This window comes from Musca domestica, unplaced genomic scaffold (assembly GCF_030504385.1).
Source record: "Musca domestica strain aabys unplaced genomic scaffold, Musca_domestica.polishedcontigs.V.1.1 6, whole genome shotgun sequence".
Taxonomy (NCBI): Eukaryota; Metazoa; Arthropoda; class Insecta; order Diptera; family Muscidae; genus Musca; species Musca domestica.
In genome coordinates this window covers 12727890-12745722 of record NW_026712363.1, presented here as the reverse complement: position 1 = coordinate 12745722, position 17833 = coordinate 12727890, and the positions used below count along the sequence as shown (strand labels likewise).

The 17833-nt window shown below is 33.9% G+C and overlaps 1 protein-coding gene across 1 annotated transcript in view; it reads left to right on the top strand.

Annotated features, from left to right (window-relative positions):
• Positions 1–17833, top strand: part of LOC101895766 (synaptotagmin-5) — a 180799-nt gene that overhangs the window by 60244 nt on the left and 102722 nt on the right. The window lies entirely within an intron of this gene.

Below are 17833 nucleotides of genomic sequence, written 5' to 3'. Positions count from 1 at the left end.
TATATTACATAGTATGTGAATCTGCTTAGTTCTACATATTTATGTATCTGATATACGACTATGTTTTCATAACGTGCCTTAGAATAGTTACACATGATTTTAATTGTTGCATACTTTCAGGATGGTAACAAGGAATATAGGTTCTTGCAATAAATATATGCAAAAACGCAGAACTATTTAAAATTGTCTACTTACCGAAAACATTTTGAAGATGGCACTGAGAAGGCGTGATTAAATGTCTTGTATCTTCTTCCTTTTAACATTCAACATCGAAAAGTTAATTTTTGTGTATGTCGCTGATTCTAATGGTAAACCAAAGTCATTCTATATTCAAAAGGCTTTCTGTGGGTATTTTGTACACAGATCGCAACGAAACCCCCAAGATCTCATCAAAAAACACCTTCAAAAGCCTTCTGTAACTAGAAACTCTCAAATGTCTCTTATGCATAGAAAAGGCTTGACTTTTTCTTTTGCAAGATCCGAGCAGCCGAGACCACTGAATTAAGTTTTTTTCAGCAATTATTTTATTATATTATATGGTACCCTACACCACTATGCGCATTTAGTAGACCTCACGTAATAAAAAGTTTATACTGGGAATGTATGTGAACCAAATAACATTGCTGTGTAGTACACAATATGACTTTGATAGGGATTACTTTAAAAATATTTATTGGTGCAATATATATACGGATCGAGTTTTACCAAGTGGTAAAATTCGGCAGAATATGAAAAAATCTATTCCATTTGGGCTGATATTACGTAAAATCGGTTGAAGACGTATATCGAAGCTACATAGAAATCTGAACCGATCTCGATAAAAGTTGACCGAGGTATTTTTAAGCAGTATCTGATGCCCGGTTTCAAATATCATTGTTGTGGAGCGCATATTACGCATGTGAGGGACTTTAAAACCAAATCGGATGAAACATACATATGGGAGATATTGCTATATCTGAACGAATTTTCACCAAAATTTGAATCACTTGATTTTAGGCTGAATTCCGTTATAAATGCAAAAATATAGTCTGATATTAGCCATTTAGTGCACAAAAACCTGAAATAGCTATAGCTCCCATATATATTGTTCATCCGATGTGTTATTTTTGTCTCACTCTGTAACAACAATATTTGGGGAAATATATTAAATACAACTCAGAAATACCTTGCTAAATTTTATCGAGATCGGTTTAGATTTGGATATAGCTCCCATATACAACTTCGTCCGATGTACCTTTTATTGTACACCAAACGTCTAATATTTGTCCAAATGGGATGGAATTTGGCACATGCGACTGAATTAAGTCTAGAAGCTAGTATGCCAATTTTGGTGAAGATCGGTTTAGATTTGGATATAGCTCCCATATATATCTATATCTGATTTGAAATTAACTTTGCACCAAATGGGCAATACAAGTCCGAATTAAAAAGATACAAATGTTTCGGCATATTTAGTCCTTTCAACTTTAAATTATAATTATAATCATAGCGTGTATAATTGAATTCTCCCAAAAAATTTTAATTGTTATGTTGAGCTCTACTAAATTAGCAAAGTGGTGTAGGGTATCATAAAGTCGGCCCCACCCGACTTTAGGACATTCTTTACTGGTTATTTCATCAAACATCCATTTTACCTTGCGGCCCCCCGTACGTATTGGACATACTGGCAGCATTAGAGGGGCTTCGCCTACAATTGTTCCCCAAGTCTGTACGGTGCAGACTTACCAAACACAATATACATAAGTTTTACCATTGACCCATAACCAACAATTTATAAACCCCAACCCAAAAGCTGGTACCAAAATAATAATACCAAATTTTAGATTTCCAACTGTATTCCTTTCCAAATACCTAATTTAACTTTTTTAGTACATTTTTTGTAAAACCACCTTCAAACTTCAATTATACACACCAACAGTGGCAAATTTACATTTAAAGCATTGTACCTTCTCCCTCTACAAAATTTAACACCCTTAGTATACTTGTAGCATATGTTTTATAGCTTTTAGTACACTTAGTACACATTTCCATTCCTTTAGCAACCCTCATTTCAAATTTCTAGCTTTATCCCTTTCTCAAATACTTAATTAAGTACCATATACTAATTTTAGCACTTTTTATTACGTATTTCCAAATCTACATCCATTTATCAATCCCACCACATAAAAATAAATCTTAACACCAAATTATTGTTTTCCAACTTTATTCCTACCAAATTTAGTACCATTCATCAATTCAAACTACATCTTTTTTTAACCCCAACCACTAACAGTGACCCCAATGCCAGTATTTCAAATTTCCAGCTCTATCCGTTTACCCAAAATAAAATTTAGTACTGTTCTTACACTTAGTACACATTTCCATTTGGTACATCCATTCTATACCCCATAAACGATCGTCATTCCAAATATGAATCTATATTCTTTCCCCCAAATACTAATACCATTTTATATTTCTTAGTACACATTTCCAAGTCTACCTCCATTTATCAAACCCACGGCACAAAAAAATAATCCCAACGCCAAATCTCTGATTTCCAACTTTATTCCTTTCCCAAACACACATTTAGTTCAATTTAGTACTTTTCCTTTACTTGTTGTATGCTTTTCTAAAACCACTCATTTTTTCATACTACCCACCAGTTTCATCCGTTCATCCACATTTGGTATGTCATTTAGTACAGTTCTTTCACCAAACCCAATTACGTATATCAACTATACTTCCGAAACTTAATTCTTTAACAAAAGACATGATAACAAATAACAAAAAATTATTGACATAATAACAAAAAACATTAACATTAAGAACAAATTTGAAAATTAAAAAAAACATACGTTAAAAACTTTGTTAAAATCTTAACAATACATGATATAGGCCTTTACCGCTATAATTGGGTCTATACGAAAACGTGGATGTGCACAAGTTATTCTTGTTATAGGCCATTACAATATTCAAATACGAAATTCGAAAAAATTCCGGTGAATAGTGTCGCACAATCATCAAAATACCGAATATATGGAGGTACCGTTTTATGGGGGCTATACGAAGAAATGTACCTGCACACCAATTTTCTGTCACAGGTTGTAGTATCCGTTAAGATTTCCACAAACGAAATTTGAAACAATTCTTATATAACTTATAGGGGTCCTAAACGACGACGTAGAACTGAATTGATAATTTTCAGTAACAGGCTGTAGTACCAATTAGGAACTTCAACTACGAAATTGATAACAGTTCCGGTGAATAATGTAGCTAAAATCATCATAATACCGAATATCGGGAGGTATATGGAGGCTATAAGAAGACCTGGACCTGCACAGCCAATTTTCTGTCACAGGATGTGGCACCCATTACGAACTTTTATAACGAAATATGAAACAATACCGGTGAATAATATCGCTAAAATCATTAAAATACTGAATATAGAGAGGTACAGTCATATGGGGCACATACCCCATTTACAATACCAACAGTCCTGCAGACCAAACACACATTTGAGTAATATTTTATCAACCTACTTCAATTTGTTCGGAAGCTAGAGTGATTCCACAGACGGAGGGACATCTCTAAATCGACATAGAAGTTTATGCTGGGCTCTAAAATGTATATTTCGAGGTGTTACAAACGGAATAACAAACTTAATATACCCTCAATACTATGGTGGAAGGTATACAAAATTGGTACATCTGTCCTAATTCCCATCAGCGATACTCTTTAGAAACTCCAGAATTCTAGTACAATTTGTTTGCCCAATTTAATGGATTAATTTTTTTTATTTTTTTAACTCCCATTAATTCCAATTTCAAAAAAAAAAAAAAATAGCCTTATCTCACCCCTACACACCAACATTGATCCACGTGCAAAATTTTACTAGCATATGACTCTAACATGACGCGTAAACAAGCGGTAAAACAATGAAGTATCATTTGATGGATTTAATAAAAATAACATTAATTGAAATTACTTTCAAAATAAAATTACTTTCAAAAGCATTGTCATGTGCAAACTTCACACATATCTTTCTTGATGTTCTGGCACTCTACAATCATGTGGCCTTAACATATTCTGTTAATGTCAAATGAACACGTTTTCAACTCTACAAGTCACTCTTCCCTTCCAGAGTTATACATATTATACTCCACTCTCTCACTCTCTCTCTCTCTGCATTTCCCCCCATTTTCCCCATGCCCCAACCTTTTTTTGCCAAACGTTTAACAACAATGACCTCTTCACCCATTTCACTCCTACTCCAGTTTCAAGGTGAAAATATAATAAAGTTGTTTTATTTTATGATGTTGTTGTTGTTGCTGTTTTTAGTTTGTTGATTTCTTTTGTAATTGTTTTGACTCTTCCCATTTTTTTCGCAACTTTGAATCAAACAGGGGGAGGGGAGCATCCGAAAGCTTTACTAACGCCTACGTCAATTATTTTACAGACAAATACAGATTTACAGAAACTGTTTGCGTTTGAATAAAAGCTCTTTTATTGTATCTTTTGCTTGACTTTCTTCAATGTACGTCCGTCCGATGATACGTACGGCTTATAATCCGCCTTTACGTATTTATTTTTTTCTTCTTGTTTTTATTTTTTTCTTTCATCTTCTTTTCTTTCTTTCTTGGATGGATGCTAGTTACCAAGTCATTGACTTCTGTGGAAAGATTGTTCCATTGTTCTGGATAAATATTTGTATTTCGAACAGTATATATCTATCTGATGTTTTATGTATTTATTTTGGTCGTCGAAACGGAAAAGGGTTGATTTAGGTCTGTTAAATTGAATTTTACTTTGAAAATATCATTATGGAAGATTTCGAATGACATTTAGGAATAAAAAGGATGTAATCTTGATTGTACTAAAAATAGAGAGTCGCAATTTTAAAGATTGATTTACTATGTTGGATGTTAGATGCGACTCATTAAAAGGTTAGATTTTCTCTTCAATTTAGGGTGCATAATTATATCATGTCTATTATATATCTTAAATCCTACGTTTTTCGAATTTGTTTGCGAGTTATAAATATGAAACAATAAAAAACCAGTAAAGAAAGTCCTAAAGTCGGGCGGGCCGATTTTATGATACCCTACACCACTTTCCTAATTTAGTTGAGCTCCACATAACAATTAAAAGCTTTTATGGGATTAAAATTATAATTTAAAATTCAAAGGACTAAATATCGTTGTTACGGAGTGCATATTACGCCTGTGTGTAACAAATACAACAAATCGGATGAACAATATATATGGGAGTTATAGCTATATTTGGACCGATCTTCACCAAATTTGGCGTACTATTTTCTAGACTGAATTCGGTCGTATGTGCCAAATTCCATCCCATTTGGCCAAATATTAGACGTTTGGTGTACAATAAAATGTAAATCGGACGAAGTTATATATGGGAGCTATATCCAAATCTAAACAGATCTCGATAAAATTTAGCAAAGGTATTTCTGAGCTGTATTTGATATATTTCCCGAAATATTGTTGTTACAGAGTGCATATTACTGCTGCGGAGTACAAACATAACAAATCGGATGGATATCGGACAATATATATGGGAGCTATAGCTACTTCTGAACCGATTTCAAACAAATTTGGCATACTTATTTTCAGGCCTAATTTGGTTGTATGTGCAAAATTCCATACTATTCGGGCTGATATTACACATTTGGTGCACAATAAATGGCAAATCGGATGAAGATATATATGGGAGCTATATCTAATTTTTTACCGATTATCTCCAATTTCAATAAGGTTCGTCCTTGGGCCAAACAAATTTTTTTTGGAAAATTTCATCTCAATCGGGTAATAAATGCGACCTGCATTTTGTTCACAAGAATACATGGACAGACGGACGGACGTACGGACAGACGGACTGACATGCATAAATCAACTCAGAAAGTGATTCTATGGAGATCCTCAAAAGTAACTATGGGTCTATCTCGCTTCCTTCTCCATGTTACAAACAAATGCACAAAGACATAATACCCTTACCACTATGTGGTGTAGGGTATAACAAGGTGGTGGATTTCTACAAAGCGAACGAAAAGTTCTAAATGGTACTAAATTGAGCATAGAGAGTAGGAATAGAGATGGAATTATGAATTTTGCTATTAGAATCATATCGAGTGTGCAGCTTTTAGTTTTTACGAGATTTATTAATCAAAACTTCATACATGGTTTTAAATTTTCAGATTTTCAAGGTTTTATATATTATTTAAGAATAATAGTGAAATGTTTACTTTTTATACCAAAAAGTCTTTAAAAACTTTTCTTTTGATATTTACCGAGGAGGATATTAGTAAAACACATTGACTCAAATTAATTTTTTCTGTCCAAAAATGTCCATGTCTTCACACGTAAGTCCTAGAAACCAACAGAATTCTCAATTTTACAAGTTTAGCTCTATCCCTTTACCCAATACCAAATTTAATAGCTTTTAGTATGTATATATATAAAATTAAGCTTCACCACAATTTTTTATAGTTATAGTATACTATTAATCTTACCTAATAAAGGATTCCCGCTTCGCAGCTTTATTGATTTTGGAGATAGAGCAGTCGTGATTTCAATAGACAGATAAGTGGAAATCATTAAATCAACTATGATCATGATTGTTATAGGATATTCCCCTTTGATTAAGAAAACTTCTTGTGTGGATTTTGAATTCAGCTTTTCAATTTTTTATTATTTGACAACTTGTCCACAGCAGTAAAGTTTATAGACTAACAAAAAAATATTTTTCTTTTCATTACGAATACATATAAAAACAAAGCCTACTTTTGTAACATAAAAAAAAACATATGGAGAACTTTGATCAATATATTTTTGCATGGTAACATAAATTAGTTTTTATTAAAATATTTTTAAGTTTCCCAATGAACAATTGTGGTGCAATTGTCAAAAATATATTGATCATTACAAATTAAATAAATATCCAAATAATAGGTATGGTAATAATTCACGATGGACAAATTGTTATTTCTGGGAAAATATAAAAAGGCCCAACATTCGTTGTAAAGATTAGGAAAACCCAGAAAAACCTAATCAGACCCAAACAAACAAAAATATTAAAACAATTACATATTACTTTCCAAGCCGAGATAACTTCTCAATTCCAGAAATCTAGCAGCTGGCAAGGGTTTCGTTAATATGTCAGCAATCTGTTTATCTGTTGGAATATACTCAATAGTTATTAGCTTATTTTCAACTTGTTCTCTGGAAAAATGATATTTAATATCAATATGTTTTGATCGTTTGTGGCATGATGGATTTTTTGATATACTTATGCAGCCTTGATTATCCTCGTAAACTCTAATAGGCCTATTCATCTCTATTTTAATACTACTCACTAATGATTTTAACCACAGAGCTTCCCTTACTGCTTCAAACAAAGCCATATATTCAGCTTCTGTTGATGAAGCTGCTACAGAGTTTTGTTTCTTTGTATTCCAACAAATAAGACATGTTTCAAACATTTTGAACAAATACCCTGTTGTACTTTTCCGATCAATCTCACTTCCACCCCAATCAGAATCTACATATCCAATAAATATGTCACTGTGACTGTCGTTTCTTTTGTAAGTCAATTTCAAATTAAGAGTACCCTTGAGGTATCTTAACACCCGTTTAAGACATTGCCATAACTCTTTATTGCTCTTGTTACTATAGCGACTTAATATATTAATTGCCGTACTTAAATCAGGCCGCGTACATAACATGACGTACATCAAGGAGCCGATTAGATTACGACATGGTGCGTCATATTTTCATCCGAGTTTAGTTCTTCATAATTCAGTTTGCATGGCAGTGGAGTACTGACGGGCTTACAGTCATCCATTTTAAATTTCCTCAAAATATTCTCAATATATGCCGTCTGACTGAAGTATACTGTATTTTCATCTCTCTCTATCCTTATACCTATAAAATATTTGATTTCGAATAAATCTGTCATTTTAAACCTGTTCATTAGATATCTTTTAAAATTAACGACTGTTTTATCATTAGCCGTAGCAATTACCAAATCGTCCACATACAATAACACATACAAATTTTCAAATGTATCACCCTTATCAAGAATGTATAAACAGCGATCCACTGACGAATTAACAAATCCTATTTCCTTCAGGACTTTTTCAAAAACTTCAAACCAACATCTTGCAGACTGTTTTAGCCCATAAATGGACTTATTTAGTTTACAAATTTTATCATCCCCACAATCCAATCCCTGTGGAATTTTCATGTAGATTTCCTCCTTCAATATTCCAATTAAAAAGGCTGTCTTTACATCCATGTGATGTACCATTAAATTGTATTGGTTTGAAAAAGCCATCAGAATGCGAAAGCTGCAAATTCTAGCTACAGGAGCGAAGGTAGTCAACCAAGTACTCTTGGGTAAAACCTCGAGCAACAAGCCTAGCCTTGTATCTTACTGGATTTCCTTTTTCATCATGTTTCAATGAAAAAACCCATTTACAATCAACTACATTCTTACCAATAGGTTTTGATACAAGAGTCCATGTCTCGTTCTCAAAATGTGATTTAAGCTCATCGTTTATTGCTTTTTCCCAGTGTTTTCTATCGTTTCTATTTTCGATTTCATTAAAAAAATGTCGGTACATCAGAATGAGCTTGAATACCTAACACACATTCCAAGAAAAAACAATCATCTTCTCTGTATGAAATTTGTGGGTTGTCCCTAAGTCTTCCACTTCTTCTGATCTCTGTTTCAGTTTCCGAATTGGACAACTGATTATTGTGTTCATTTGATTCTTCAAATACAGGAACACCAGTTTCGTCTGGATCAACCTTATTTGATATATGTTCCATGGACTGTTCATATTTTTTCTTCTCCTTACTGTCATTCAGGACATTTTTACTCACTTCCGTACTTTCATTCGGGATAGTCAAAATTCTGTCCGTAGTATCATTCGGGACAATTGGAATTATATCCGTACTGTCATTCGGGATTTTTAGCACATTTTCCGGTTCAACATTCTCTTTAATTACATTCCTGGAATTTACCATATTCCTTTCATCCATGATAACATCTCTAGCTATCAAAAACTTTCCACATCCCAGACTTTATGTCCATTTGATTCATATCCAACAAATATTCCCTTGGATGAATTTTCATCAAATTTTCGTTTTCGTATTTTGTTATGCACATACACCGTTGAACCAAAAACCTTTAAATATTTTAAACTCGGCTTTTTACTGTGCCAGTTTTCATAAGGTGTTTTTGTTTCTTTACCCAACGCTTTACTGGGAAGTCTGTTTATTAAGTAAGTTGCCGTTAGAACGGCTTCACCCCAAAAAACTTTATCCTATTTAGCTCCACTCACCATAGCACGAGCTTTTTCATCCGTTCGGACACACCGTTTAGTTGAGGTGTATGTGGAACTGTTAAATGATAGCTTATTCCTTTTTGAACACAATAATCTTTCATTTCAGAAGATAGATATTCTCTACCATTATCTACATAGAGGTTAACAACCTTTAAATTAAAATGAAATTCGCTTTTAGCTACAAAATCTTTAAAAACTGAAAATACATCTGACTTATGAGCTATTAAGTATGTCACACAATAATGTGTATATTGGTCAACAAAAATAACATAATAATTCTTTTCATCAATGGTAGAGGGCGTAATCGGACCACAAACATCCGAATGGATAATAAATAAAGGTCTTTTTATATGTTCTTTGTCTTTCTTTTTACTAAATGACAACCTACGTTGCTTACCATCTATACAAGCTTCGCATAAATCACAGTCAGGTTCTGCATTTTCCAAAAGATTTGTGTCACTAAACATGCCCTTGCTTTTTATTTCCAAAAATGTCCCTTTAGATACATGCCCTAATCTTTCATGCCACAATCTATAGTTTTCATTTCTTAATGTTCTTGATGTGTAAATGCTTGAAAACAGCTCAAAATCTACAGTTGGAATATTATTTTTATATTTACCATCCATAACAACTTGTTGGTTTTTGGTAACTATAACACCCCCTGGATTAAATTCAATAGTCAAACCAGCATCTTGCATTCTCTTGACGGATAGTAAGTTTTGAGGCACTTCCTGGCAATATAAAACATTTTCCAATGTGATTTGCTCTTGACCTTTAGTGAACAGCTTTACTATTCCTTTCTTGGTTGCGTATATAAATTCTCCTTGTTTGGCAATTCCAATTTTAATGGGAAACTCCAGGCAAATAAAATCTGTGTACAACCTTGAGTCATTTATCATATGATCGGAGGCACCGGAGTCCAATAGAAAATAAATGTTGCCTTTTGAGGCAGTGTTCAAGTGCTGCCCTATCATGAATACAAATCCTTTTTCAATTTGGGTTGTTGCAGTTTGAACTGTTTTTCCACTATCGAATTTTTTTTTTCATTTAACTGTTTTTTATATCCGTAACAATCTTTTTTAATGTGTCCTTTTTTACCACAGAAATGGCACTTCGCACTTGATTTAGAAGTTTTGTATGATTTGAATTTACTTTTATTTTTGAAATTATGTGAAAAGACCTTGTTATTGTATCTTTGATTGTTAACGGCTTGTAAAACTTTTCCACTGGTGTCTCGGTTATCGTTTATCAATTTTATCTCATGGTCAAGTAATCGAGTTTTTACAAATGCCAATGTTAAGTTATCCTCCGATAATGTCTCAATCGCCGTTATGACGCCATCATACGCTGATGGCAGTGTCAACAACAAGTGGGATACTTTGTCCATTTCCTCAATTTTAGATCCGGAAGCCATTAACTCAGCAATCAGGTCATCGAATATTATGAAATGATTCATTAACAATGTATCACCTTTTAGCTTTAAAGACAGCAGTCTTTTTCTCACCGCCAATTGGGATGCCAAACTTTTCCGTTCATATATTGCATCCAAATCTTTAAAAATTTGCTTTGCTGTACTTTCAGTGTTTGCAAAGCCAAGAAAAGAATCGCCTAGATATTCGATGATTACACTTTTTTGCAGTTTTTTCACTTCTTATCCTTTCTGGGGTTAATTCTTTCGGGAATTCACAATCTATAACTTTCAAAGCGTCCATTTCTTCCAACAGCGCTCTAACTCTAAACTTCCACACAGAATATCTTTCTCCATCGAAGGGTTTAATATTTCTTTTTAATTTATCCATTTTCTATTAATTAGTTTCAGCGTAGCCTGGGCCCATAACCTATAGGATATTCCCCTTTGATTAAGAAAACTTCTTGTGTGGATTTTGAATTCAGCTTTTCAATTTTTTATTATTTGACAACTTGTCCACAGCAGTAAAGTTTATAGACTAACAAAAAAATATTTTTCTTTTCATTACGAATACATATAAAAACAAAGCCTACTTTTGTAACATAAAAAACATATGGAGAACTTTGATCAATATATTTTTGCATGGTAACATAAATTAGTTTTTATTAAAATATTTTTAAGTTTCCCAATGAACAATTGTGGTGCAATTGTCCAACAATTGTATATACTTTATGGGGTCTACGACGAATATTTAGAGGTGTTACAAACCGATTGACAAATTTAATATATCCTTCTTTCCATGGAGGAGATTATAAAAAGGTACCTAATTCGGGTCCTTTGAAAAAAATACCTTGAAAAACTTTTTTCAATCTTTCTGCATCTACACTTGTGTTTTATGGAAGCTTTAAGAAAATTTTTTATAAAAACATAGATATTAATAATCAATAAAAATTCCTCTTTAACTATATATTAGTTATAATTAGTTGATTTAATTTTAAGCCTACTAAAAATAAAAATGTTTTGTTATTTTTTCTTCTAAAAATCTAAAAGTTTCATTTCGGTTGCAAAAGGTTTCATTCCCGCTGCAAAAGGTTTCATTTCCACTGCAAAAGGTTTCATTTCCACTGCAAAATGTTTCAATTCCACTGTAAAAGGTTTCATTCCCGCTGCAAAAAGTTTCATTTGAATTGCAAAAGGTTTCATTTAATCTGAAAATGCTATTTATATAACATTTCGGGGTTTCAGCTCTATTCCTTTACCCAATATCAAATTTAATACAATTTAGTATTTTCCGTACAATTATAGTACACATTTCCAAAACCGCATCCATATCTCAATCCCAGATAGCAACGGAGACCCCAATATCAAATTTTAGGATTACAGCTCTATACCTTCACCCAATATCCAATTTAGTACTTCTTGTACACAAAATGGGACACATTTTCAAACCACCGTCTCAAACACAGATATCATTAGTAATCTAAATAACAAATTTCGGAATTTTATCTCTGTCCCTTCACCCCATACCAAACATAGTACCATTAAGTACTTATCGTACTATTATATACATTTTCTTAACCACCTTCATATGTCGAGGAAACACATGAACATCGGTTCTAATACCAATTGTCAGTGTTCAAGCACTATCTGTTAACTCAATACAAAATTGAACTAAAAATAGTACTATTTAGTACTGTGTTGAAAGGTTCAATTTTCTGATTTGAATTCAGTTTTTATTCATTTTTAAGTACTGTTTTAAATAATATAGCTTTTTTGTAAAACTTTTAGTTTTCTGGAATCGGATATGCTTTTCAAGAAACAATGGCAAAATCCACTGAACTTTAATTTGTTTTCAACATAGGATCACTATATAAAGGGTGATTTTTAGCTATTAAATTCTTGGCAAATCACTTGTTTAAACTGCTTACACACGTTTCAAGGTCTATACGAGGGCGGTTCGGAAACTTCTTATCCTATCAATGAAAGAGAACAGTTAGTTTTTCAAAAACATTTTTATTTTTTTTTTTTTTTTTTTCAATATAATCTCCTGATACTTCAATACACTTTGTCCAACGCCTTTCTAGCAATTCTCGTAAACATTTTAAAATTCGATTTTGAACGCATTTTATTTTTATTCTAGTAGGTTAAGCGGAGGATTTTTTTTTTTCAAATTCAACTTTAGAGTTCTAGTTTTATTCATTCCTATGTTTTAAAGTCTTGGATACATGTTAGAATCTATTCGTACGAATTTTCGAAAACCCAGCCCTGTTGCAGGTTTGAATACAGACCTAAATTTAACCAGACATCAACGTGCTGAGTGTGACTATTATTGTTAAAAACAAGATTACAAATTGTGTAGAGCGAATTTTTCCTTGATTTTTGACCGTTTTGTAGCATTTGCCCCAGAGAATTTTTATAACAGGGAGAAGGAAGCGATATATACCGATAGCTATTTTTGAGGATCTTCATGCAATCACTTTCTAAATCGATTTATGCATGTCAGTCCGTCCGTCTGTCTATGTATTCTTTAAGATCAAGATGAAATTTTTCAAACAATATTTGTTTGGCCCAAGGACTAACGCTATTGGAATTGGTGAGAATCGGATCAGATTTACATATAGCATCCATATATAGGGTGAGATAAAAAACTGCAACAAAGTCAAACGCCATAATTTGTACATTTTGTGTAACTTTATTGAATGAAAGCAAGAAATGTCGGAAATAGCATCTAATTTTAGAATAAGCTTAGATTTGTTCGAATTGGTCACCTTTGGCACGAATTGTGGCCTTCAAACGGCCAATGAAACCGTCACACGCTGCCCGAATGTTGCTCTGCGGTATTTTGGCCCATTCCCGGAGAAGCGCTTGCTTGAAGTGATCGACGTTTGGTATTTTTAGTGCCAAACTTGCTTTCCAAAATACTCCAGACACAATAGGCCAACGGATTGGTATCCGCAGATTTGGGTGGCCATGAAGCGAGAAACCTCATTTTGTAATAATTCTTCGTTGACGCGTGCTGAGTCCTGTTGGAATGTCCAAGGTCTGCGGACAAAATGCTTGCGTGTCCAAGGCTTTAATACACCCTCCAGATTATTTTCGCAATAATATTCGGCATTTATTCTGATGCCACGGTCGATTAATACGAGCGGAGAGCGACCATCGGCTGTTATGGCGGCCCACACCATCACCATGGCCGGCACTTGAGTTCTGGTGGCCAACCGAAAATGCACATTTTCAACTGACCTCTTTGGCAAGTAAAGACGATCATTTTGTGTGTTTACAAACTGCTGGACAACGAATGTTTTCTCATCGGAGAAAACCAAATTCGGCAGTTCACCACTTTCGGCCAAGCGAAGCAACTCTTTAGCTCTTTTGAGTCTATTTTCTTTTTGTTGCGGTGTAAGTTCTTGCATTTTTTATATATCCTTAATCCGATTTTAGGTTTATTGTGCAAATATTGGCTGATATCAGCCCAAATGAGTGAATTTCGGGACGTACTTTTCGAATATGTGGAACTCGGCTCCGATATATATTTTCAATTTTTTCCTTTTCGAAGTGATGTCATAATTTAGTGAAAATCGATTCGGAATTGGATATGCCTTCCATATATTAGTTCCCTCTGAAACCAAATTATAGTTTCTCTAACGCCAAATGTTGGTAGGTGGTGTGATCTATTTCAAATAAATTATTTTGTTACGGAAGCTCTACTAAATATGCATAGTGGTGTAGGGTATCATATAGTCGGCGACTTTTGACTTTCCTTACTGCTTTTAAATAAAATACAATAATTAAATATTATTAGGACAGTATAAATATATTTAAAACTATAGTACAGTACACATTTTGATAATTTAGCCCTTCATTTAAATTTAAAAATTGTTTGAGCTCCTAAAAGTATGCTATAGCAAGTAAAAATACTTTCAATCTTAATACCAAATTTGTCATAAATAGTCTTAAATACTGAATTTGAAAAATTTAATATTCCCTTCTTCATTCATAAATGAGAAAAGTCTTGGAAATTTACTAGTACATGATGTGTAAAATGACCTTAAGTCATTTAGTAAAATAAAATATATGCTTTGAAAAGTGCCGGCGATTTGACATACACATGGCCACCCTTTGACTTTAAATTTTTTTCAGTTGGTAGGAGTCTTCTCCGATTCTTTGGTATTCAAAAAGAAAAAAAACTTCCACAATATTTGCCAATTTCACTCCACTAATATTTATCTTTCTCTATTTATTTTTCCAGGTAAGAAAACAGTACTACATTCCTCACAAAGGTATTTCAAATTTAAAGAACTTATTGAAGTTTTACTATTTCTTCTTAAATATTTATAAAGGATATCTTACATTAAAGAATATTTCTTTTGATTGCTGGAACATTCTCTTTAGAATTCTATATCAAATTGAAGTTATTATTGTTTCTTAAGACAATATTTCCATCAAAACAATTTAGTGTCGTCTCAAGTCTACTACAACTGACCTATCCCCAGATATCAATTTATTTGTCAACAGTTACTTTACCAGCCCCTACGACCTACGCCCACAGCCCAAGTGCATAACAATAAAAAAGTGTGAATAGTGTAACAGGTCTTATATTAGATACGCCAGTTTTTTGCTGTGTTTGCAAAAACAAAAACGAAAACATCAACAGTTCTACCAACAAAAAACAAGGAGAAGAAGAAAGAACATAAATCTTGCCACACCACATTATGGCAACTGCTGGCTGGCTGACTGGTGCTGTTGATTCTTTTTCCGTAACAACATCATCACCATCTTTGGTAAGCCCAAAAGTATGCAACAGCTGTTGAGTTTTCACATACAAAACACACACACAGAACTAAACTTGAATATATGAATGCCAAAAGCATGTACACAGCAGAAAACACTTGAACAGGTTTTAAACGCATATTCTGGACGATTCTCACCCCTCCTCGATGTCTGGCCGACCCATACTTCGCCGCATTGTCGTCGTTTACGGTTGATTTGGGCGTTTGAGTAAATCTAACCTCCAGCTCACCAATACCAACAAAAAGTGGTGACAGTTACGCACATACTCACACAGTTCGGCCATGCAAGTGAAAGTGGCAACAAGTTGTGTTGAAAGCTTTTTGTTGGGTATTTGCAAAGCTTTTATTTTTTTGTATTAACATCAACCCCACATCCTTGTCGTTTGCCTAGTAATTCACAAAAATTTCAATGTCATACATAAAACTGAAAACACAAATTAACAGAAACAACAACAACACGGTCATTGAGAGAACAAGCGAGAGAGAATAACAAGAAACACAAAACCAACAAAAACAGCAATAGCTCTTCTGGATACGAAAGGAATGCCAATAATTTTTACTAATCCCAAAAAAAAGTAATTCATAGACAATGCGTATACGCTCACATGACACCAGGGATGCCATGTTTACTTTGAGTTTATCAGTTATAACTAGGTCACGTTCTAATATCCTCTGCCATAAATGTCCGAACGGGCCTTAAATTTACCATAAAGTTGGCTGAAACATTATATCGGGACTATGCCATAACGTTTAGCTACTTAAATAATTTTATCATCTATTGGAAGTTTTAAATACCAAATTTTTAACAATTTCGTTGAAAAATTTGGATAATATATTGAGAGGTATCGTTATTTGGGGCTATAAGATCAATCCTTCTCTCCTCTCTGTTTGGGAGGTGTGTCCATAAGAAGTTGAGATTTCAAGTTTCAAACAATTCCGTTGAAAGATGAGTCCACAATAAAATATATCAGGAGGTATCGTTGTATAGGGGTTATATGAAAACGTGTGCCGGCAGACAGAAGGACATGTCTAAATTGACAATAGAGGATGAGATGAAAAACTTGCAACCAACTTCAGACAGCTGCCATTTCTAAGCCACTCGTCCGACAGCTGTTAAAATTATTCTTTACAAGCGTACAAAAGCATTTTGGTGAGAATTTTCCAGAAAAAAAAAGGTATTCGTGATGGAATTCAAGCGTGATAGTGTGATTTCTTTATATTTAGCTGGCGGCAAGTGGCTATCGATAGAGCACTCCAGCATTTAAATGTGATTAATTCTTTTGTGTCTCGTACCATCGGTAGCGTAGACCGTCGTCAACGAAGTGAAAGGAAGGAAACAGCAACATCAGCAGAAATGGTTCGAAAAGTAAAAAAGCGACTTGATCGAAACCCGCGTCGCCAAAGAGCGCAAGAACTTACACAGTAAGAGAAAGAATATAGACTCAAAGGAGCTAAAGAGTTGCTTTGCTTCACCGAAAGTGGTGAACTGCCGAATTTGGTTTTCTAGGATGAGTAGTAGTTTGTATACTTGCCAAAGACGTCAGCTGAAAATGTGCAACTTCTGTTGGCCACCAGAACTCAAGCGCCGGCAATGGTGATGGTGTGGGCCGCTATAACAGCCGATGGTCGCCCTCCGCTCGTATTAATCGACCGTGGCATCAGAATAAATGTCAAATATTGTCGCGAAAATATTCTGGAGGGTGTATTAAAGCCTTGGGCACACGAACATTTTGTCTGCAGACTTTGAACATTCCAACAGGACTCAGCACCATCGCACTCAGCACGCGTCGCTCAACAATGGTTACAAAATGAGGTATCTCGCTTCATTTCCAACTCACAATGGTCACCAAAATCTCCGGATACCAATCCGTTGAACTATTGTGTCTGGAGTATTTTGGTAAGCAAGTTTGGCACTAAAAAATACCAATATGACAATCACCTCAAGCAAGCGCTTCGCCGGGAATGGACCAAAATACCGCAGAGCAACATTCGGGTAGCGTGTGACGGTTTCATTGGCCGTTTGAAGGGTATAATTCGTGCCAAAGGTGACCAATTCGAACAAGTCTAAACTTATTCTAAAATTTAAAAAAAAAATATATATAAAAATTATGGCGTTTGACATTGTTGCAGTTTTTTTTCTAATCCTGTATGTAACTTGGCATATCATAATATATTTGTATGACTCTAAGGCCATGTGTAGAGAATATAAGCTTTCTCTTTTCTTTACACTCCCCCCCCCATAAAGTCGAAATTTAGGTATTCATACTCAATGGAATATTTATATCAAGTGCC